The following is a 24,933-nucleotide window of genomic DNA, read 5'->3' as shown; positions in this document are numbered from 1 at the left end:
GACTCTGCAGCACTAGTAATAAGTCTCCCTTTGGTCCTTTCTACATGTCCATATGCAGCTAACTAGCCATTTAACTAACTGGTCATGCAATTGTTTTCTATGTTCTTTTTCTAATTATGAGTGTCCAGCAAACATAGCCTGTAATTAACACATTTATCTAGAAACCTTGCATAGGTGGATATCAAGTTGCATTACCATTGTGTGACAGCGCAGCTACTCATAGTTCTTTTGGTGTGTTGGTTCATCAGATCATCAACCCAGTATTCTTCGTCTTAGACAGTTTAGTTGTCACTGTGAAGCGTATTTAAGTACCAATTAATAAATCAGTACTAACAAAAGTAAAATTTTTAATAGATAAACATACATTTTATTACATATTGCTCAATATTTTTCTGTTTCTCTCAAAGACAGTTAAGAGGAGAATGAGGATAACTGAGAGGAGAAACAGAAGAGTAGACAGCTTAAAAGGAGAGGCGTAAGATGTTAGGAGGAAAGTAGTGAAGCTGTTGTTACCTAAAGCCTATCAAATTTTGAGAATATTTCAGTTCTTTTCTTTTTAGAGCTTTTGCAGTTTGCCATGATGACAACATATGGTTTAAATGGAAAAATCTGAAGAGCAACCTTTGGCTGGCTCAGATTCAAGCAATCTGACGTAATCCACAGCCACAGACAGGCATAGGAGCGTGGCTTTCCTTTGGTACCCCATTGTTAATAACATTAAATCAACTCCAATTAAAAATACAACATATTGTGAAATGCATCGTGTATTCCCCAACATTTGAAATCATCACCCATCCAATGGCATCTACAACTAACATTTAGCATACAAACACCCAAAGTCAAATCATATATTCTCCATAATATCAATATTCATTTTGAGAAATTTCTGTGCTGCTCAAAGTATTCATCTGGTGGCAGCTTATGAATTTTATCTTAATTTTTTTACCTACCAAAGCAGGCCAATTCAAAATGAATGCTTCCCAATGATTCCATTAATAAAATTGTCTTAAAACAGCCAGGCTGAGGGGTAACAGAGCAGATTTAAAAATATGCACAAATACTCCTATGGAAAGGGATGTTCTCAAAACCCAGAAAACTGACTTTTTTTTCAGTTTTCATTTAATTTCCCTGCATGTCACTCTCATGTAATGACTGTGCCTCAACCTGGAGATATTATCTTTGAGCTGAAAGGAGAGAACAGTCTCTTCTTATCCAAAGTCCTTCCCTGCCACTGACCTCATGGGAGGTGTTTGTGAAAGCACAAAATCAAAGCACCTCAATAAAACAAAGGGGTGCAATGGTAACTGGTTAGCTGGTGGAGGTGCGAGGCATTCTAATTCGTGAGCCATTATATCTTCTGATTCAAATCTGTTGCTGGAGAGATTTCCCCCCGGAAAGGCGAGATGGCAAATGCAATAATCATATTATTGGAGAACAAAGCTCATATTATCATTCAGAGAGAACAGCCGTAATATTAGAAGGGACTCAACTTAGTGCTATAGACATTTCGTTCATATATGTTGTTGCTGCCCATGCATACCTATTATACAGGTGTTTTTATGTTCTCTGTATGTGTGTGTGTGTAAATATATATGTATATATATACTCATTTATTTTTTGTTTGCAATGTAATTTTAACATGGCTCACAATTATAGTCGTGTCTTCAAAATACTTCATGGTTTTAGCTTCAGAATTTCATTTCTTATATCGATAGGTGAAAATAAAGTTGTAATACCAGTGGTATGTAATTAGGAAGTAACAGTTTAACATGTTTATATGTTTTTAGAATGGTCACACACATTCACAAATTGAAACACACATACTGTATTTAGACAAACTTCAACTGACTTGAATTCTTTGGCCTTAAGACCTTTAGTCACAGAGTATTTTTATTCAAGCTGAAATGGCCAGGTAAGACAAGCTTTTGGATTATTTGAAAGATATATTTCCAAACTAAATTTAGAACCAATCCCTGGTAGTTTCGTAATCTATTGTTTATGATCATATTAACATGGTACTGCTGCTTATTTTTCCAGTTTCCAGGGAGAACCAGCAGGTTGGCCAGTACTTCAAGATTTTCAAGTGATCAACACAAGTGCACAATTAAGTCTTACTCTGATTTCATTCATTAACACTATCATCTGTGGTCCTGTGTACTCTGCATTTCATTTTGTGTGGCTTGAGCTTATGGCTAGCCTACTTGCTGTAATTTTATTTTACCATGTTAGGCTATGAATACCTATTCCACATAAATATGGCCATATGCTTCAAAAGGACAAGGAAAACCATATTTAATATTGACAAAACAGATTGGTTGGCTGGAGTGGAATGGAATTATTTTGACTTCCTGGGTAAGTCAGTAAAAGCTATGATTAAATGCCCAGTTAAGTAAATCAAAAGCAGTAAGAGCAATTTGTTTGGAAAGTGAAGCCTTATTGTGAGACAAGTATGCCAATAATTCCTGAAAATCTTGAGTTTGAAAAATTAGTTGAATTTAAATAGCATAAAATATATATGTGGGTCTTGCACTGCATGCTTACATATACACTCACTCCTGTTTTCCTGTTCAAGATTTCAATCATAGTTGACTGTTTTTTTTCTTCTTCCTCTTTTAAGTTACTTGCAAATATCGGATATTGATTACCCAACAGTAAACTTTTTTTTTTATTTCTTGTCATTAGCTGCCCTGTATTTAGGCATGTCTTAATTTCACTGTTATGTAAACAAGTCCTTTCCCTCGTTTTAATACTTCTACATTTAGGAGATTGTAGTTGAACAATAGTGTGCGTAGAACATTTGCAGTAAACCGTGCTTAATTCAATAATGGTCCTCCATTTGGCTAAATTTACTAGCATGAATAAAACTGGAATCTGACCTCAAACAAAGAGGAAGGTTTAAAGTTTTGCCAGGGCTGTTGCATTCACAAATGAAACAGTAGAATGAGACATCTACTGTAGCATGAAAAAAGCAAACATCCATTTCATACAACACCTCAACTCAACTGCCCAAAAGCGTGCATGAAAATGATTTTGTGATCAATTGGACTAAATCCAAAATGTTTTTAATTGCTATAAAAGTATCTCCCTTGGCAAATTTGCTGTTACACTGCTGCAACAACTCTCTTGTTTGTGATTGACCACAATGTTGACTTGTCTTCAAGAGTTAATGGCAAATTTGTTCCAAATGATGGCCACACACAGGCCTTTCTTCAGAAAATGTGGTTCTTTTTCTTCTCTGAACAACATAATGCTTTTTTCATCACACATTAGATTTGAAGTCTTGGCAACACACTCGGGTCCTTCAGTCACAATGGAACTTGGAAAATTAGAGGTTGTAACCCATTTTGTTCTCAGCGAATTAAGATGTAGCCAGGCAAGCTCTCAATACTTCCCAGTGATGAGTGTTGGTGCTTGCACAATCACCGGAGAAAGACAGAGGTCACCTTTAATGTTGTGCAACAAAAGACCATCCTTAAAGGTTTGGCAGGCTATTGAAGTTGGTGAACTTTTCCGCAGCAAGCAGCAATGTGAAATCCTATTCACGGTGGTAGGCTGATTGAATTCCTTTGCGTATCAGTGAATGGATCAAGTAAAGGAAGGGAGGAGATTTGTGCAGCTGATAAAGTGCAGCATTGCTGAGCCAGGATTTAGGGCAGTGCATGCTGATCAAATCCGCAACTCTTGTCTGCTACATATCCTTACATTCATTGTAATTTCCAGCTCATGTACAAGACCCTGCAGTTACACACGCTGCATTTGAAAATTGCTGCGGTGACCATATCTTTCAGGACACTAACTTAAGTCTCCAAATGCAAAAGAACAACATTATAGTAAAAGCACATGAATATTCCAATGAAAAATGGCACAATATGTGCGTTGTCTATATATAATGTTCACCTTTTGAATATCAAACAACTAAACAATCTTTTTCATAAAGGAGGACTGAAAAACTGAGTTTACCTCTCTTTCCAAAACATATTGAAGTGTAAGCAAATCCATTGTTTAGCTGGTGAAATGTGAATGTGTAATGTACTTACAGTTCCAAGACATCACATCCATTATTGTTCCTCATTCGTATGACATGCACACAATTCCGTATCATTGTTGTCTACAGTGACTGTCTGATATCATCAATTTGCATGACACACATTGTGTTGCAAATGTCAAATGTATTGTTTGATGTCATCCCGTTCCACTGTTTGAAGGGAATAATTACTGACTACAAAACCAAACTAAAAATCCAAAGGTTGCAAGCTGTCAAAAGGCTTTCAAGCTGAATGGCTGATGATCTTGAGCTATGGTCAAGAGTACAGCTAAAGACATTTTGTCATATTTTTTGAATGAGTAAATGCTGACATATTTATACCATATTCATCATAGAACATAAGGCATGACTAGAGACATCGGTAACATTTGCCACATTGGACATGGCTGGGTATGGCCAGAGATGAATGAGTGAATGCTCTCATTATCTGTGTAAAATTTGCAGGTCATGGCCAAGGGCAACAGAAATTCTCATACACACTTGCAGATACTATAAATGATATATATGCAGACTACACCTCAGCCTTCTTGCCCAAGTGTGATTTTTTTCATTCTCCTCATGTGTAATTATATATGTAGCTGTGAATTTCAGAATTTTATATAATTAGGTATGTGGAGTTTTATTTCAGGTAATGTGTTAGCAATTGTATTTGAAATAGTATAGCCCTTAGGCCATGCATATTGCACTGCACTTCTATGTCAATCTAGGCATGCATTTGTGATCTCAGAATTGTATGGCACTGATGCTTTATATGTGATTAGTCATGTCCTGCTGGTGAAACAGATGATGATGAACTATGCATGAAATACACCCACTCTGAATGTTGCAAAAAAACCATTCTAACTCAAAAAAAGTTTTCAAGTACATGTAATCTAATATTCTGTTTTATTCTTTCAGGACACTCTGACACCATATTTAATATGCCCACACTTGTATCCCTACAATGTTGGTATTCAATGCAAATTACAGTTTTATTCTGGTTGGGAACTGACATTTGACTCAAACATCACTCAACACTGCTTTTGTTTTGTCCTTGATGCGTGCTCTTTCATGTTCACACGTCAAACACAGCTATACCCACTACTTATCGGAGCAAGACAATGCATGCCCCCGTGCTGTTTACTTATTTCTGAAGGGAAATGTCTAAATGTTTAACGAGAGGCTGTGACAGTCTGGCAAAATCTTTCCACCCTTGTCTGAATGATATCTGACTTTGACACACAGGGTTATGACTGACATACAGTTTTATGAGAGTGCTGCTAGCTATCGGGGCTATAGCAGGTATTCATTCCTTCAGTGTGTACACATTATATGTATAACCCTACACATTGACAAACACTACCAGCTATGTATGTGTTTATTTATTTCTAAATGAAAATTACTACATTATGCACAGATTCACCCTTTGCCAAGGTAATGTTCAATGCTCAGTTGTACATATTCTAACCATTATATACAGCGAGGCTACACACTTATGAACAGCTTTATAAGAGCAAGTGAGGTAAAGAACCTTGCTCAAATGAACAACAGCTGTTTCACCCATGACCCAACCCATGACCCACAAGTCTGTCCTCCAACCATTACAACACATGCTTTTCCCCTGCTGTTATATGTCTTGTTACACCAACACGTGCAAGGTCACTTGAAAGAAAATGACACAAATGGAATGCATTTTGAAATGGGGCTTAGCGCGGCCACAGTGAATGAATCACCAGGTACGACAAGTGAAAAGTTGACCTTGGAACGAACATTTCTTTTTTTCATAATGATCCTCTCTCCCTTGTGTTAGTCCATCCTGATTATGCATTCCGCTCTGCCTGGACATGCATTGAAGCTACAGTAATCCACGGTTCCACTACACGATCCACCATATGTTTATTACAGCCTGATAAACAGCGTGCAAATTCAGGTCACGGCTGGGATGTTGAAAGCAGTGCTGGGCAGACGTGTCCGTATGTGTTGCAGAGTGTACTGTATGTTTAATCTTCCTTTGCATTGCTTGCAGACCTGGTTTCACTGAGACATATGGTGATCATCAGCTGGTGTCTGTTTTTGTTCTTACTCTAGCCTGTGCACAACTGAGAGCCAGGACTCCTGAAACAAGCACTTTCCTCAACTACAGAAAGCACATTCTTTATATTCAGACTCACACTGTACACTTCCACAAGGCCCCTGAGTGCTAATTGAGATGCCGCGAAATCAATCTGTCAACGAGACCTAGCAATCTGTCCTCTGAATTGAGTGATAATGCTTTCAGTTAACAATTTGAGTTTTTCAGCGTGTCATAATCGTGTGCGGCTCTCCAACAATTCAATTTCCTTTCAATTTCTGATTTGATTAAAAAACATAAACGTTATCTAATTGCAGTTCCACATTCTGATGTTGTGAACAAGCAGAACAGGCACTTATTGCTTTTCCATTTATCTCTCATGATAAAGTTTTACAGTTGTGTTGTCCTTTTCAACAAGCAGAGCAAGCCTTGTCTTCCCTTGATTGTTTCCTTTATCAGAATCTTATGGAAAAAAAAAGTATTTTTCAATGACCTAGCAAAGGAGTTCCTCTTCTCAGAAATTCTTTTTTCCTGTCTGTTTTTCACTATATTTGTTCATTAAAGTTACTTCATCTGACTAGTATAGTACTGTATAATTTTTTTTACATTAAATTGATTTTATTTTGATATTGCACTTGTGCCTGTTGCACAAAAGCTATACTGGGCTGGAACACTACCATTTCATGTGTCCTATATTGTACTGTATTGTGAAAATGAATGAATAGTTCAACTTGTACCCCTAGGAGTAATTATTTTGAATGACCAAGGGTTCAAGGTAATGAGTAACTTTGTTAATAGGAGAAAAAAACAACATATTTATATAAGCTTCCACCTTGATAAAATAAGGGAAAAAAATAATTTCTTGGCAATGAAATAAATGGCCTTTTCTGACATTTAACCTCATACATTCTGTAATGCATGGGAGTACAGTACCTTCTGTGCTCACCTAACACTTATTCATGGCAATGAGCAAGACAGTTTTCCATCTTAGGAGGAAATGAAACTGGTGAAGTGCTTGGTTTAATCTTGTTCAAAAGAAAAACAGCTGTTTCTCACCTAGTATCCAAACCCATAACCCAAAGTCCACTACTCCAGCTGTTTTTCAATGTGCTGCCCACGCCCCCCCCCCCCCCCCCCCCCCCAAAATTAGCTTCTGCAGTCTTGTGGTTCTTGAGTCTTGTGGTTCATGAGAGCAACAGAAATGCAATGCCTGACAGCAACATATTAAATTTAAATCAGCTCTCAGTATCTTGGTGCATTATCCTTTTTCTCCTCACATTACCACTGTTCCGTGTAAAGGCCTTTCTAAGAGATATTATTTATGAAATTCCTACACACACCCAGCCCCGCAGCTGTGCCACCCAGCCCTTAAATGAACATGGGCACCCAAACTCGCAAATGCTCACTGGCAGGAGATATCAGGCTAACAGGCTGAGGACACACTCTGCTGTAGAGGAGAGCACTTATTCTGGGAGCAGCTCAGTTCAAGGGCTGTGTGGGGTGGTGGTGTCGACTTACTGATCCGACCAGGTCCCTAGACATCCTTGCCCACCCCCACATCTGACAGAAGCCCAGCCTGATCACAGTGCATTGTGCCAACCATGGTGACCCGAGTCTCTAATCTCCCCTGTGACCCTAACGCTGGCAGGCCTTATCTTCAAGCGCTGTCTCACTGGGAACCTGCTGCCTCGGGAGGCCTGTAGCCACACAGTGAAGGCAAGTCAAAAATCACAGTCACATACATTGGATATATTTCACAATAATATGAGTAGATTTATTCCTGGGTGTCTGTATAGTAGTATACAGATTTACAGTGGTTATCACTTCAGAATAAAAAGCGACAGCATGCATGTTGTGCCTAATAACACCCTTTAACTGTGACCATATTCATAATACACTGCGGCCTTTTGCACCCTATTGTTTTAATGTATAGAACAATCCATATTTATTCACACCCCTGAATAAATAAGGACAAAAAGCATGTTATGAATGAATATGAGTATATGTATTTTTCCTCTCTTTTTTTAAATGTTACACTTTGTTCTGTACAAATATGTTAATATGAAACTTATCCTGTTCCAAAATAATAAATATTCCAGAAAACATGACAGCCACATTTATTCACACCTGTGAATTTACCATTTTGTAAATCTTGCTCTGGCATGGGAATATATATATATATATATATATATATATATATATATATATATATATTTGGCATTTTTTGATGAGGGGATTGTATCACCAAAAATTATTTGCATCAATACATGTTAAAACATTCTCTTATTCATTCCATTCACAATGTTATTCAAACAGATGTTTGATGCTAGATTAATTAACATGAAAATGGAAATGGAAGTACCACAGCTAGCATGCTGCTATTTGTGTAGCTATTTAACAAGCCAACAATAAAAACTTCTAAATAAACTGGTAATCTCAATGTTCTTTAAAATGCACCAACAGAAAAAAATGTATGTATACGGTAATGCACACAGCTGGTAAATACAATGCTGTCTGTATTACAAATTGAATAACTGATGCAGACATAATGAGTACATAGCATTTTCACCGGACCACAACCTCATTTGCACTGGACATCACTTTTCCTTCCACACAGGGTAAATGCAGGCATCTTGAGATAAGAAAGTTACTTGGCATAAGTGAGGCATTTCTTTCACAGTTCAAGTTTTTTTGTAGCACAAATATGTTGCATGTTGCTTGTGCCTTATAATAGCGATCACTTGTACCAATACAAAATTAGGACCCTTAAAACCTTTTTATGTACAGTTGTTATGAAACTGTATTGAATACCTTATGATGCATTCATTTAATACTGAAACAAAGGGACATGTCAAAGATATTTTAAAGCACTATGTAGTTTTCATATCATATTATATATATTTATACATTTTATGAATGTTCTATGTAGGCAGAGCTTACTCTGTAAATTATTCTTTGTTGACCTCTTGTGTTTGTTTGCAACTTCAACACACATTTAATGCTGAAAGAAACTGAATGATCAATTACAAATTTAATGTTTATAATCTCAAAAAATAATTGTGTTTTTACTTGCTTTACACTGATTACTTGAGTAAATTAGAGCTTGGCACAGATGAAAATTATGACTCAATCATGTTTTTTTTTAAGGAGAAAACACAATAACTATGCTGTGACTGCTATAGTCTATCCTACTGCCTTTGAGGCAAACAAGTAGCACTAGACTTCGAGCATGTAGGTAGCTAACTAGGGCTGTCAAATAAATTGATTCTCTAAAACGAATCAGGCCATGCAGGTGTCATTCCAGCAGGAGAGCTCCTCTTTGATCCAAGCCAATGGAGACAAGCCCTCCGGGACCTGAGAGGGCCAACCAAGCCATGATGAATGTGCAAAGTCGGAAGAGTACAGGGTCTTGTTGTTAGGCATGATGAAGTTTCTTGAGTTGCACAGTGGTTTGAAGGGGCATGTGGAGCAGCTGAATGAGCCCATGCTCTCCTTGTTCAGAGCAGTGGGCTGGGGGAAAAGGCTGTAACAGAGCAAGTGAACAGGTCTGCAGCAATACTGTGTTGCCCTGGAATGAACTGTAGAAGCTGTACTGCTAGAAGGGCTCAAACGGGCATTGCAGCCAGAGCTGCACATGAACCGCAGGGTGGTGAGTGTCCAATAGCCAATCGGAAGCAGTCTGAACATAGGCCTATAGAATACATATCGCACCGATCATACACCCAGAAATGCCAGGATACCTCAAACTCTAATCAATCTCAATCTAAGTATTGCTGTTTGGTGGGACAGAGGACCCGGGAGGCAAAGTCAAGGGGCTTCTCCAAGTCACATTGAAGGCCACCCTTCCTCTTTCTTCACTATCATTTTGATAGTAGGGAAAACATTCAAGTCTTTCTTAAGACAGTCAGGAATGAACAGGGTATATCTGTAAATTATTTATGTATTTATCTGTGTGTGATTTATATTTTTTAGTAAAGTAGCAGCTGCCACCCAGTAAAGTATTACAATCTTGTTAGCATTACACAACAGACTATAATTCTGCATGTCCTGAATAATGTACATATGATTATGACAGAGCAGTAACAAGACCTGCCAGCTTGCAGTGTCTTATGTTTAGCCCCATAGCTGAGCAGTGGACAGCGGTATATAAATAATACACAGGCATGAGGCGGGGGGCAGGGGGGAGAGAATGGGTAGTGGATTCCAGCATAGCGCAAGAATTTTCTTGGCTGCTGTGGGCCCAGTCAACCTGAGGTATTTCTGTTGTAGTCTTACATCAAGAGAAGTATCTTCATTCAAACTCATCACTCTGATAGTACACAGAATCTCTGTAGAATGCTGTAAATTTGTTGTTTTCACTGAAGCCTTGTTATGAGGTGTTATATGTGTGCATCTTGGTGTGTTTTGTCTCTTTTTGTTTTATGGATTTCTTATTGTCATAATCATTTTTTTCATATCTTAATTTAATATTCAACAAACAAAATATTTGTAGTGCCTTCCTCTCTCTGAGAAGTAAAATGCAAAAATCTCATGCTTGTAAAATGTTAACACTTTTTACTGGTTTCTGGGTGAGGTTGACTCAGTTTCATTGAGTAATTTATAAAAGCACTTACTCTGTCACTGAGAAAATAATAGTCTGTCCTATGACTGGGGTCATTGGCTGATCATTCCAAATTCACACAAGACTGTCAATCCCCCATCAGTCTTTTATGTGACAAACTCCTTTGGAAGAATTTCGTAGTTCTAACAAATTCTCATCTGGAGAGGGCCATGGGTCAGGCTCTGTACTCTAGGGCTGTAGCAGTAGATGCCCCCTGTCCATCAGCAGCTACGATAAGGGCAGATAAGCAATTTTGATGGCTAAGGTCATCACCACACTATCTAGTTCAACCAAAAGACTAAGCTCAACGAAACCTGTCCTGAAAAATCATAAAAGCATGCGCATACATTTCTCTGCTTAGCAGTGTCAGTGGAGCTGCGTGAAATACTACATCCTTCCTGCATCTGAAACAAGATTGAAATTGGTGGCAGATTGTGTGGAAGGGCTGAGTCCTGCTGGTTTGATTGCACGGCCTGCTCTAACTGAGACCTTAAAAAAAAAAAAAAAAAACAGCGGTCAGTCCTCATCCAGCACGGCCCCTTCCCTTTCATCAGCCTCAACCTCCCTGTCGATACCACAGAGAAGCAGACTCCTTACAGGGGGAGTGCCGTTGTCAGGCTTTTTACCCTGAAAGGGTAGGACAGACCAAAGACAACAAGCTGCAGGCCTTTTTGCAGATGAGATTTATGAGAATTATGAATAATTAAATAAATTTTAAATATCAAGCTTCATCTGTCCTTGGATGATAGCAATAAATGTGCAATTTTGATTTACATTGTGTCAGGACCATCAAACACACAAAAGCATGGAGTGATGCCACCTGTTTCAACAAGAGTACACAATCACAGGCTAAAATAAACTTAGTGGTTGGTTTATAGTGGTTATATTTTATTTTATTTTATTTAGTTTTTTTTTTTTTTTGAGGATGCTGAGACTGTGTCTTTCATACTTAAATATGTACGTTAATATGCAATAAAATAGTGCAAACATTACAGCAGGGGAATGTTATGGACAGGTTGCAGGCATTTACCATGAAATCAAGGAAATATACATGCTTACCACCCTAATTCATTGAAATGCATGCAATGTAAAATCATCCCTGGATATTACTGATTTACTGAGACTTTATGAACTTCCAACAACAACATTAAGATTAAAGTAATTCATACTTCTGCCCCATAAAAAAGAAAAGAAAATACTATAACCATAGACCAGATTATCAGTGATAGGCTCACAGTTCTGTTCCAGAGATAGATATGTCCATGTGTTCTTATCATCTTATCTAAGATGTCTTGGGTTCTGTTTGACAGTTCTACCAAAGAGGCAATTAACTTGGCAGAGTTTTGTTTCATTAATTTCTGTTGCATTGAAATTAAGGGTAAGAATAGCATGGTACGAACAGGTAATCCACACTACATGAAACATATGGCTGGTATACCATGCCAGACATTCACACACCGTTCATATAATAGATTTATATTTTATATTACATATTTCATGCATTAAAACAAGAGCTAGCAAGTCAAGTTAATTTTATATGTCTTTATACATGCAGACTTGGGTCTGCAATACCTTATTCAAGGATGGAGCAAGGGCAATACAGCTGTGCTGTCATTCACACATTGTGACAGTCCAATGGCAGCAAAATGTGCTTGATTTCTAATTGCCATGGTTTCCAAACTTGCACTTACTGACTGCTGAGGAAACATGGTAAAGTGTAAGAATGTGAGAAAAAACTGAGGACAATGGCAGTGTGCTCTTGAACCATTTGTTTATCATTAATGGCAAATGTTAGCTGTTAGCTGTTGAGACCCTCAAGTTTCAGGTCTATGTTGCTTATGATAAAGGAACTTTAGTTCTATAAGGTAGGCAAGAATCTAAATCTATTTTCACCACTGACCAAACTCTCCTTTTCTTCTGAAAGGGATGCAGAGCCCACGTGTGGTGCTATGAATGGGCCACATATTTGTTTCCTTTTGACAATGAGAGAGACTGAAATAAGAGAAAGAAACTGAAAGTCTATAGTTAATCACAATGGTTCAATATGGGGTAAATTTACCCAGCATGCCATTTAAGGAAAATAAACATGATCAAATAAGAGGGATGATCAAATAACTGAAAACAAAACACAGGACCGGACAGATGTGTTTCTGATTCCAGTTGACAGTGTTTACTTTTTTCTGTTAAGTAATAGAATATTGCCCTCTATTGGAAAAATGTACTTCCTGCATTTTAACATTTGAACTTATTATTTTTCCTTAATAAAAAGGATATTATTTGTATATCAAGTATATTTTGACATGATTTATCAAATTAAATAATCACCAGCATTTCAATTAAGAGTGTTTCAAATGTAAATCCTTCTCTCAAGTTGTTTTAGGACTTACTAAACCTTATGCAAGCATCAGTCACATGACTTAATGACTTAATACTGAATGACTGATGATTTAAGAACACTATATATATTATATATATATATATATATATATATATATATATATATATATATATATATATATATATATATATTCATTCCAAAAAAAAGATGACCTGCTGTGCCATGTGGGGATTATTGATTTTATAGGTTCTGCAGCCATCTGGAAGTATACTGAGATTACAATCTGAAATTTACAGGGGGAAGAAAAATCATACAATATTTGTTCCATAAAATAATGACTAGAACTGGGACATTTCTGTGAACATTTACCCTTGTTTACAAAGTGGTATAATTAAATGTGTTTTCACTTAGAGTAACAAGGTTGCCTGGACTCTCCACCTCCAGCTTTTTAATGTAGTTTAGCAAGGTAATTGGATAACACAGGTTTATCCTCAGCAAGCAGTTTGTATGAGCAATCCAATTTCACATCCTGCAGAAAGGCAACCCATTATGCTCTTCCAAAGGGTGAGACTGCTGTCACCCTCACTAAAAAAAAGTCTCTTGGTCTCCTGAAAATCCCATCAATATTTTAATCTTGTTATCAAGCAATCTGTATTATTGTTCTATAATGCCATAGCCTGTTCTGCCCCCACTACGGCATCAGCATTCATAACACTGAGAAATAAGTGTTTCCTGACATGTGTTGACAACATAGCTTAAGAAGCGTGCTTGGTTCGGCGAGGAACTCGGTTTGCCAAATCCCCACGGTAACCCTGTTTTATTCTGCCCTCCCCTTACGCACTGTTTCCCTTTACCAGAGGTTGCGTGAAATGACTCCCCCTGTCATAAACGATGAGACTCAGCCAGGGCGTATACGTTATTAAGCTTGTGCTATAATTGCATGGAAAATTAGCTAATGATGGCCTTTTTCACACTGAGGTTGGTTTTCACTGCTGTAACAAAGGCTCAGACATGAGATGCTTCAGAGCTAACACTCTTACAGTGCAGGTACAAGGAGAGCAGCTCTGACAGCGCTGTCACACTCGTTCGCTCCTCCGTGAAAAGTGAAAGTAGGCGGGCATTTTCAGAGAGCTGCGAACTTGACTCTCCTAGGACTTAAGCCAGGTTGCACAGGTTTTTTTCTTCCTTCTTCTTCTCCTCCCGGTTCACAGTCATTGCTGCCAAAACTGAAATGTGCCACTAAAAACCCCACCCCCAGCTGTCAGATCCGTTGTCTGCAAATGGAACATTCAGAGCAAGCCGTTCATTTTCTCCTCAATGAAACTGGGTGTTGCTTTTAGAAGCCACCCTTTTTTCGGCATTAAAAAAAATATAGCTGTCTGATGATTATCTCTGCACTGAGGATAACTGGATTAGACTTATATTCCAGAAGGAAAGAGAAGTGATGAGAGCTTGTAACAATCACACCGATAGACTGTCATTTAGTATCCTCTCCATTTCCATAAAGCTGAAACAGAGAGCTGAAGAAAATATCATTTCCTTGCTAGGTAGGGATTATCATTCATGGTACAGAACTATTTTGTGTGTGCGTGTGTGTGTGTGTGTGTGTGTGTGTTCAAAGAAAAGAGAGAATAAGTTAGTGCATACATAAAGTAGTACAACTGAACAGACATAACAAGAGCAGTCCGGATCAGCCAAGACTTAAGACATCTGTGCTCCCCAGAGAATTGAATGTGTGTTGTTAGGCCTTTTATTTATAGACTCCAAGTCCCTTTGGGGGTTGTAAACGTGTAATGCTGTGTTTGTGTATACCTGCAGCTAAATAACTCACTGTCAGGGGCTACTACTCAGATTCAACTTTTGCTTGTGTAATCTGTGTGCTTTTCCGCTTTTTACATTTGTTTTCTTTCTGTCAAAAAAGGGAATTGGAATTGAGTAAAGACATACTCTCTGGGGAATTATTACATGACAATGCTGCTAATGGACTAAAGGTTTTCATGTATTTCAGAGATGTAGCAATAAGCAGGTCCTCTGAAGAATTACTTGAGAGAGAATTCTTAAAAACAATTTAACGCTAAGATGACCTGTGCATTTTTCCACATTTATCACTGAAATCAATCAGTTGCTGACTAATTTGGATCCCTATAATTACTAGCTTGCATAGGCTCAGGGGATACAGCATAATAACATGCAGTGTGTTACAGTCTCCTATCATACCCAGACTTATTGTTACTCTCCTGAGTTCTACACCTGGCTAGTGTTGCTAATGTGTGGTGTTTATTGCTGTGTAATGACTGTAATTGTGGTATTTGCACAAAACACACTTTAATTTTAAGGAACGCAGGTACAATTACACACATTCAGGAGTGCATGTTTGATTTTAGTAAGACAATGTCATGTTGATTTGAACTGGTTCATATATTTCATACGGATACATAAAATCAGGTCAATGGAAATTGATAGCATTTTGCCCTAAAACAGCAAGGTCCATGTTTGCGTTGTTTTGAATTGTTAAATAAAGCAGCATTAACTGAAACTTATTTGAAAAACAACACAAACATAGTGTAATATTTTTAATATTTTTAATCTGACATTTAAGTTTCTTTTTTTCCCCTAAATTATAAATCCATTGGTCATATTCGCACATTAGAATACAAAGGGTTATTTTTCTCTTTTTTTTCATGAGGTGTTTCATTATAATTACTACCACAGCTATTTTTCCTTCCTCAAGACAGCATGCTACTTTATGGTAATTCAATGGGAGTACACCAAAACAGAATTAAAATGAAGAGAACAATTCTAAAACTAATCATTGAAAAAGTTTTCTATGGTGGTATGATGGAAAGCTCAGCACAGTTATGATAAGAACAACACCACTACTACTACGACTAATACTAATACTACTGCTACTAATAACGATTCTACTTTTAGAGGTAGATGGTAGTGCATTTCTGCTATTAGATTATTAAAATATTATCAACTCATGTCTTAAAATTAGAGTAGAAATACAGATATACACTATATGGCCAAAAGTATGTGGACACCTGACCATCACACCATATATGAGCTTATTGGACATCCCATTCCAAAAGTATGGGCATTAATATGGAGTTGCCCCCCCTTTGCAGCTATAACAGCCTCCACTCTTCTGGGAAGGCTTTCCACAAGAGTTTGGAGTGTGTCTGTGGGGATTTGTGCCCATTTAGCCAAAAGAGCATTTGTGAGGTCAGGCACTGATGTTGGACGAGAAGGCCTGGCTTACAATCGGCGTTCTAATTCATCCCAAAGGTGTTCAGTGGGGTTGAGGTCAGGGCTCTGTGCAGGCCACTGGAGTTTCTCCACACCAAACTCATCAACCCACGTCTTTATGGACGTTGCTTTGTGCACAGGGGCACAGTCATGCTGGAACAGGAAGGGCCTTCCCCAAAATGTTGCCACAAAGTTGGAAGCATGCAATTGTCTAAAATGTCTTTGTATGCTGTAGCATTAATGTTATCCTTCACTGAAACTAAGAGGCCTAGCCCAAACCCTGAAAAACAGCCCCAGACCATTATCCCTCCCTAACCAAACTTTACAGTAGGCACTGTGCATGCCGGTAGGTAGCACTCTCCTGGCATCTGCCAAACCCAGATTCATCCATCAGACTGCCAGATAGTAAAGTGTAATTCATCACTCTAGAGAACGCATTTCCTCTGCTCCAGAGTCCAGTGGCGGCATGCTTTGCACCACTCCAGCCAACGCTTGGCATTGGGCATAGTGATGTTGGGCTTGTGTGCAGCTGCTTGGCCGTGGAAACCCATTTCATGAAGCTCCCGACACACAGTTCTTGTGCTGATGTTGCAGCTAGAAACAGTTTGCAACTCTGTAGTGAGTGATTCAACAGAGGATAGGCAGGTTTTATGTGCTATGCGTTTCAGCGCTTGGTGGCCCAGCTCTGTAAGTTTGCGTGGTCTACCACTTTGTGGTTGAGCTGTTGTTGCTCCTAGACGCTTTCACTTGACAATAATAGCACTTACAGCTGACCAGGGCAGATCTAGCAGGGCAGAAATTTTGTGAACTGACTTGTGGCAAAGATGGCATCCTATGACAGTTCCACGTTTAAAGTCACTGAGCTCTCCAGTACGACACATTCTACTTCCAAGGTTTGTCTATGGAGATTGCATTGATGTGGCTGAAACACTTGAACTCAATAATTAGGAGGGGTGTCCACATACTTTTGGCCATATAGTGTATGTAACAGTTTTTATTTTAATAATATTTCAATGTGATATTAATAACACTTGTATTTCATCAACATACCATACTATTAATCCATATGAGATAAAAAAAAAAAAAAAGATTGGCATGGATGATCACATTTTTTTTTACATTTTTATTTCATTTGAATGATTCCATAACTTTCAAATCAGCTGAGATTTCAGTTTTAACTAATTTAACATACGTAAATTTCAGATGTTCAGCATATGTACTCTTTGCAAATTAAAAAAAAGTATAAAATATGTAAAAAATGAATGTATAAAAAGCAATGGAAAACATACATTTTGATTAAAGAGGATGGTAATGACACTGTGTTGAAAAGTTCTCAGCCCAGAGGCGAGATGTGGACAGCAGCTCCCATTAATGAGCACTTTAATCTACATTTCAATATATATGATTTTAATTGGATTGAATTTTTTCTGAGCAAAACATTAACATGAGCTTTTCTTGGCAGCTAGAGGGAAGTTTGTTAAATTTAATCTGTCAACAAATGTACACAATATGGTTATGAAATGCCCTTCACAGCACCAATATCACCTGTATTATGAGACAGTTTTGATGAGATATCTATTTAACATATTAAAAGACAGCTGAAATATCAGATAGTCTAATCAATGCAATTGTTAGACATTCTATCTATTGTGCCTGTGTGAGTCCTGTAAGGTAACTGACAGCTCTTTGAAAGCCCATTGTCATGCTATCAAAGATAAAGCTTGTGGGGTTTTTAAGTCAAATTTATAGGGTGAACATTTCATTCCATAGATATCTGTATGACAAATTGTTGCCAGTGCATGTCCTTTGACCACCATCTTCTCCTGACTCATTTGCAGCTGAAATGTTTTAATGATGATCAAGTGCAACCATTGTTTCTGGAGCAGAGCCTAATGTTACAGCTTGTATGCAGCTCGATTGCAGTGCTTTCAGTGCATCATTCAGGTGAATGTGACCCCCCAAAAACAGAAGTGTGTTATATTTGGAGGTAAATCAATACTGTTTGTCCTGCTATGGGAAGACTGGGAAAGACTTGGGCATCCTTCCAGCTTGCTTCAAGAAAAAGGCTGCGCTCTCTCTGTCTTAGTCACTCAGAATCAAAAGTCACTTCAGTTTCTACCTCTTGATTTTTGCTCCGGCATCAAATTCTTCACTGTGTAAAACAGCATGATTTATATGTAAAAGGTCATATGAACTAAAGCAAATGATGTGCAACATGTGCATGACATCAATGGTAATATATGTCATAATATGTCAAGTTTTGCCTTATCCAAACATTGCTGCCTATTTCCAGGTCCGTCAGATTAGAGCATCGTGTTCAGGTAGCTGGGAATATTCAGGCAACAGCTCCTAGAATTATATACATCAGAACATATTTCATGCAAATTCTCCTCCAATTAATATCAAGCAAAGCCCTAGTCTTTTCCATATCTGATGAAAACTCAGGGTGGGTACCAATTAGTCTGCTGTTAATTACCTCCCTCTCTTTTGATCTTTGCCATGGCTTTTCAGTCAGATGCTTTCATTTATTCATCACTTCTGGTGGGAAGATGGGCTCTTTGGAGATCGGGTAGATTTGAAACACATTAAAATGGCTTCAGAAGCTAGGAGATCCAAGACTTGGTGTGTGTAGCCATTGCAGGTTTTTTGGCCTGGTTGGTTTTCTCAAGTGTGCTATTCCACGGAGGGAAATTTTTAATTTTTTTTTATTCCAGAACCACCCTAACTCTGGGGGGCATTTCAATATGACAGGTTGAGGTTGAGGTTGGGGAATGGTATGATCATACTGCACAATTTTCACCAATATAAACTTTATCCCAGAAATGTTCCATTTTATTATTTTATTCCCTACAGTCTACAGTTATCTACAGTTTGTTACATAGCTTGTATGTATCAACAAGTACAAACAATAGACAAATTTCACTTGTTGATGACTGAAATTATGTCATTGTTTCTAACAAAGTGTGTTAAAGTCACCAGTACCTGTTTTCAAAAAATATTACTTGTATATTTATATTATACAATGCATGTGTTTGTTCAAATGAAAGGAACTAAAGATATTGATAAGCAATGAGAAGAGCAGAGTACAGGTATATGGAGATGCTCTGTCTCATGTAATATGCCATCTCCCCTGCAGAGTTCCAACCACATGGAGAGGGAATCATCTCTCAGTAAGCTATAGAGCTACATACATACATACATACAACTGTAACTTCGAGAAGTACAGTTACACATATACAACAGCGGTCACCAAGAAATCACTAGAAAACATTGCGATCAGTGCGTATACAACTGGATTGAACACATGTGACAAAATACATGAGCTTCCAGAGCACCAGCCAAGCTGCTGGACAAACTAATTGGAAAGAGTAAATGACAATAGATAAGTAGCTCAATTATATTTGGACATACAAGCCTATAATTCAGCACCCATCTATCACTCAGCAGCTTTTCATGGGGTCCTAATATAAATGATGGACTATATTATGACTTTCGTCTGTTCTGTCAAACAGCCCCATGAACAACAGTGCAGAATTGCATTTATATCAGGGTTTCCATTATCCGGTAATTACCGGTTTTTGCCTGATAAAATTTATAAAAAACCGATAAATTAAAAATTTGCCGGTCAAAATGTCCGGTAATAATGCTCATAAAAAACGTAGCTATAATGAAGGCTATCCCTAAACAGGACATTTGTGTTTTGACAGTGAAATGTGCTTATTTATGAGTTCAGCGAGCCTTTTTTTTAAAACAGGCTACAGATGTTACAGATTACAGATGTTTTATAATAGCCTACATTTTATATAATAATTTATATTATTTGGCAGATACATAAACCTAAAAAAACACAGCATGAGGTCAGATGTGTAATTGGTGAACAATGCCAGGAAGCATTTCTTTGAGTGACAGTGTGCACCAATATTCACCTGGAACACAACATACTGACAGAAGCTATTTATTTTGTACAGCTTGGAATATGTTACTAAACCGCACAAAGATAATGAAAGGCCAGCATTTAAAATGACAAAAACCCACAAAAAGAAAAGTTTCAGACTGACAATGAAGAGGGGGAATCCTTTATCGAAAAATGGAGAGATTTTTTTTTTTTTTTTAAATAAGCATGCAATAAACAGAGGGACAATTCTGTCAGCCAGTCAACTTCAGTTTTGATTTTACAGAAATCAGCAGACTGCCAGAGGTATACCTTGCAAAAAAACATCTGACAGAGTAACTAGTCACTATTTAACCAGCATATGAGAATAATAATTATATTTGCACATTTTGTTTGTTTTGTAAGGACAGTCAGTTATGTCTGATTTGAGAGGATTTCTGGCTGATATAGCGTATTTCTACTCTGAACTACTCCTCAGTGGCAGATGGTATCCTGGAATGTTTAAATACATTTGAAGTCAACTTGACTGCATGACAGTGTTTGTACAATGTGAGCTATATGATCAAAGCTTACAATGACATTCTTTGAGTTTTGTTGTCAAATTCAGTGAATATGACTTGCAATTCCCACATAGTGGCACATGGTAGTAACAACGTGCAAATAGTTTTATGTGCAGCTTGTTGACATGGAGATAGCTATTACACCAAACACAGTTGTAATAACAGAGTTCAAGACTGAGAGCCTGACTGGCCTCATCCAGTGGGGTGCAAGAGTTGTAATTTGAGAATTCTTGCAATCTGAATTAACCTTTATGAGTTGACAAAGACAGAAAAATGAATCACCAATGCATAACATTCAATGAGCTTCCCTTTGTATGCAAAATCAAACGACATCTGAAAAATTATTTTGCAGTCAATATTTTCTCATTATAGAAAATACTATTCTGTATAGATGCTCCCGGGTGAACATTTTTATTGCTCTTCTGGAGAATTAGACTGAATCCAACAAATCTCAGCGTCAATGGACATAAACATCCTTGTCATCCTTTATTCCTACAGGTATGTGTTCAATTTGAGGTGATTAATTGGTTAATTTGGATGACCGAGGAGCCGGAATGAGATAATTGTTCATCAAGTGGCTCGAAAATGAGGTTGCATTGACCTCTTGGTGATGCAAGACATGACTGAAATACATGCAAAAAGTTGAGGAAAAACTCTGAAACCCACAGTTATGTACCTGGGTATGTGCATTATGTACCCAGCTATGTAAGATATGTGCCCAGACTGTTTATGTTGAGAACAAATACAATACTATACATTATTCCAGTAAAATTAGACTGATTTTGAGACATATTTCACATGGGAAATATTGATAATTTATGTTTAAACAATACAATCCATAATGAATCAACTTTGAATGTTTTCAATCCCACTGAAGGCATTTGTATTTATCAACAAAAATTGATGTTTAGTGCTTTGTTTTCTTTAAAGAGGGACAATTGCTTAATAATTGCTATTATTTTGTTTGACAAGAATGTTGACCATATGATTTGTTGAGTCTCATTAAATTCTCTTGTAAGGGGAAAACTATACAAACATAAGGGATGGGCACACAGTATAAATGATTCCATTATAACTGTCATCAAAGCCTACACCAACTTATGAATGTTTCATCACTTTGTCCTGACATGCCAGCGTGTTCTATTTTTATGGACACAATGCACAAAATTGAGTTAATTACCTCCAACACAACCAACATTGAGTCCATTCAATACTCTGTTCGGTAAACAACACTTGATTGGAACACTCACACATTGCTGTACTACTAAGAACTCATAAGAAGAGTGCTTCTCATCTCTCTTTATACTCTGACTTAATATTCTTAATTTCTCTGCTGCGATGTGAACAGTAAGTTGAAAAGGCTTGACAGAGTGGATTAGTATTAGTGTCAGAGCAAGAAACAACCTGAGCAACTTGCAAGGTGGCAGCTTGAGCTGACAATGTGCACAAAGCAAATGTTTTGTGCTCACACAGTAGCAGTTTAATGTGAAAGTCTGTTCAAGAAGAACTTTATAAAAATGTGATGTTATGGTTTCAGTTTCTGGATATGCCCCCCACACCACCAGCTGCTGGTGACACATTTTAAAGGGTTAAAGTTAGACTTTGAAACAGTAATCTTTTGTCCCCATCTGATGAAAGCAATGCACAAAATAACACTGACAGAAAACTGCTTATCAGGACAGTTTCAAAAGGTAAGATAAACCACATGTCTGCCAAGCAAGACAGCCGTTAAAATAATTGTGTTATAACATGATTTCAAACAGATGTAACAAAACATAATGACACATTGAGGCCTTTCTGCGATGGATTAAGATAGAAGCTGATGAACCAGTATCTTTTCCGCATGTAGCTACTGTAGTATACTTTGGTTTCTGACAAATGTTGAGATTGCTTCTTTATGGCAAATGGTATCAGTAACAGATACGTAATACAATTTACAGAAAAAAGGGGAAAACTATCCATGGTGCAGAGCTCAGTTGCAGAATTTGGATAGCACTGTATAGCGTAAACTTTGCTGAACGCACACTTTCCACCAACCTCATGGTGTTCTTTTAGTAGTATTTTTAATTCTTTCAATCGTTAATGTGTTACATCTTCTTCATGTTTTTGTTTATTTATTTTGTTCCTTTATTTTATTCAGTTACTTTTGGTTACAAGTACACATTCTCTCAGGCATGAGTCCACTCCCCAGGCCATTACTAATCACGGCTGAAGAACAATTAGGAGTAACTTAAGCAGGTAAATATACACTTTTACTAAATGCTTTTAAAAAAAATATATCTAAATTCATTTAAGTCTTGTTTTTAAGCAAGAGGCCCATCATATATATAATTTATTTATTTGAATGGTAAACTGTCAAAAAATCCATCTTTTTTAATTAAACAGATGGTTTTAACAAAGAAATTAATGAATACATAATCATTGTAGCTGCCACGCTAATCTGCATTTTTAACGTGTTCAAGAAGTGGAACAATTAGGATTTGATTGCTTTTTAGAATGAGCCGTATCTCTGAGGTAAGCTTGGTATCGGACCTGTGCCAGTCTTTTAATTCAACTCAATTAATCAATCTGCCATGCTTTCAGTTCTTGCGGAACTTTTTTATTTATTTATTTATTTATTTAACCCGACACAATTACATAAGTTTCATGTGCTGCATCCTGTTGACATGCTTTCATTCTCTCTTCCCTCTGCTGCCTTGCTCTTTTTCTTAAAGACAAACAGAATATAAGCACTTAGGTTTGATTTACTGGCCTACATGTTTGGTCGCTCTCCCTTTCTCTCTATAAATGTACATAATATGCATGTGTGTGTGTGCCTGCATATGTGTGTGCATGTGCAGGCGTGACATGGACACTACTGTTAATTTGCCACCAAAGCAAGCAGACTCGCCTTGCTTCTCTCCTGGGGTTTGACTAATTATGTGTTAGGAATCCACTGCATGGTTCTGTGATCTTTTATTCCTCTGTCACTTTCCATCCACACAACTGGAGTTGGATTGATCCCAAGATCAACTTACAGTCTTACTTCTCCCTCAAAACAGGTCAATCTGAGTTCACAGGATGTGGAATGACTATAATATGGGCTTTTTGTGGCAACAGAATTTGTAATGGCTCCCGTTCCTTTTGGTTAAGCAACACAATAGACTTTCAAAGACAAAGCCATCAGATTTATGTCCTGTTTAAAAATATCCTAGCCTAAGAGAAACAACTTTTGCTGTTTCAAGGTCTTTGTTAATTACAGTATGCATATAAAAGCAGACACCCCTATTCAGTCATAGACTGACATTTGACAGTAAGGCCAGAAAGTAAATGTAATTGTTTCTCAAAAAATAAGCTCTTACCCTATGGCTGTTGTCAGATGCTTCTGGATACCCTCAAAGCACTGGACACATGCAGAACCTTGAATAGCTGCAGCCTCTCCTACAGACATGCATACCTGTAATGCATTGATAATCAACTAGGATGTTACTTATTGTCTTATCAGTGGGCCTGTTTAAGGGTACAGCTCCCGTTCTTTCTTTAGCCACGTGCCAGTGTATTTCAGCATTGTGTTTACCAATGTAATTGTATATATACATTTTTTTTTAGAAAGCCAGCACATCTCAGTGCTGCAGATGAACTACATCAATAGTGTAGTGTTACACTCAAAGGTGAACAGAGGTGTGCACAACTCTGCTAGATTTAAACAGCAGAGTAGTGGCCATCACATTTCTCATGCTGTTAAATTCTGTACTTCAGCAGTATCTTGTGAGGTCAAACTCAGCTCTGAAGGCTTGAGTGACAAGTTGCTTTGGTGAGCTAAAATTCTAAAAGAGCACTCCATATTCATTAGCTCATTTAAATTCTTTCCTGAATATTGGTTGACTCCCAGTCTATGGATATGAGTACCTGTGTTCACAGAGAATTGGCTTGCCTTAACACTGTTTCTTTTTAGTGTACTTTTAATAACTTTGTGCACTTGAAGCATAGATACATAGATGCACAGATGCAGTCAATGCAGACTGTCTCTACTCTAAATAAGTATCTTTGATCAGGATATAAATATGAATTTATGTATATATTCATTGTGTGAGTGTTATAGTAAAAATCAGGACCCCCCCCCCTCCCTCCACCCTGAAAAAAGAATAAAGCAAATCAGTTTCATTTCCATCAAATTCATTCACATGTCATTTGGTTGAATATACACATTCATTTCCAAA

This window comes from Megalops cyprinoides, chromosome 16 (genome assembly GCF_013368585.1).
Source record: "Megalops cyprinoides isolate fMegCyp1 chromosome 16, fMegCyp1.pri, whole genome shotgun sequence".
Classification (NCBI taxonomy): Eukaryota; Metazoa; Chordata; class Actinopteri; order Elopiformes; family Megalopidae; genus Megalops; species Megalops cyprinoides.
This window is presented reverse-complemented; position numbering follows the sequence as displayed.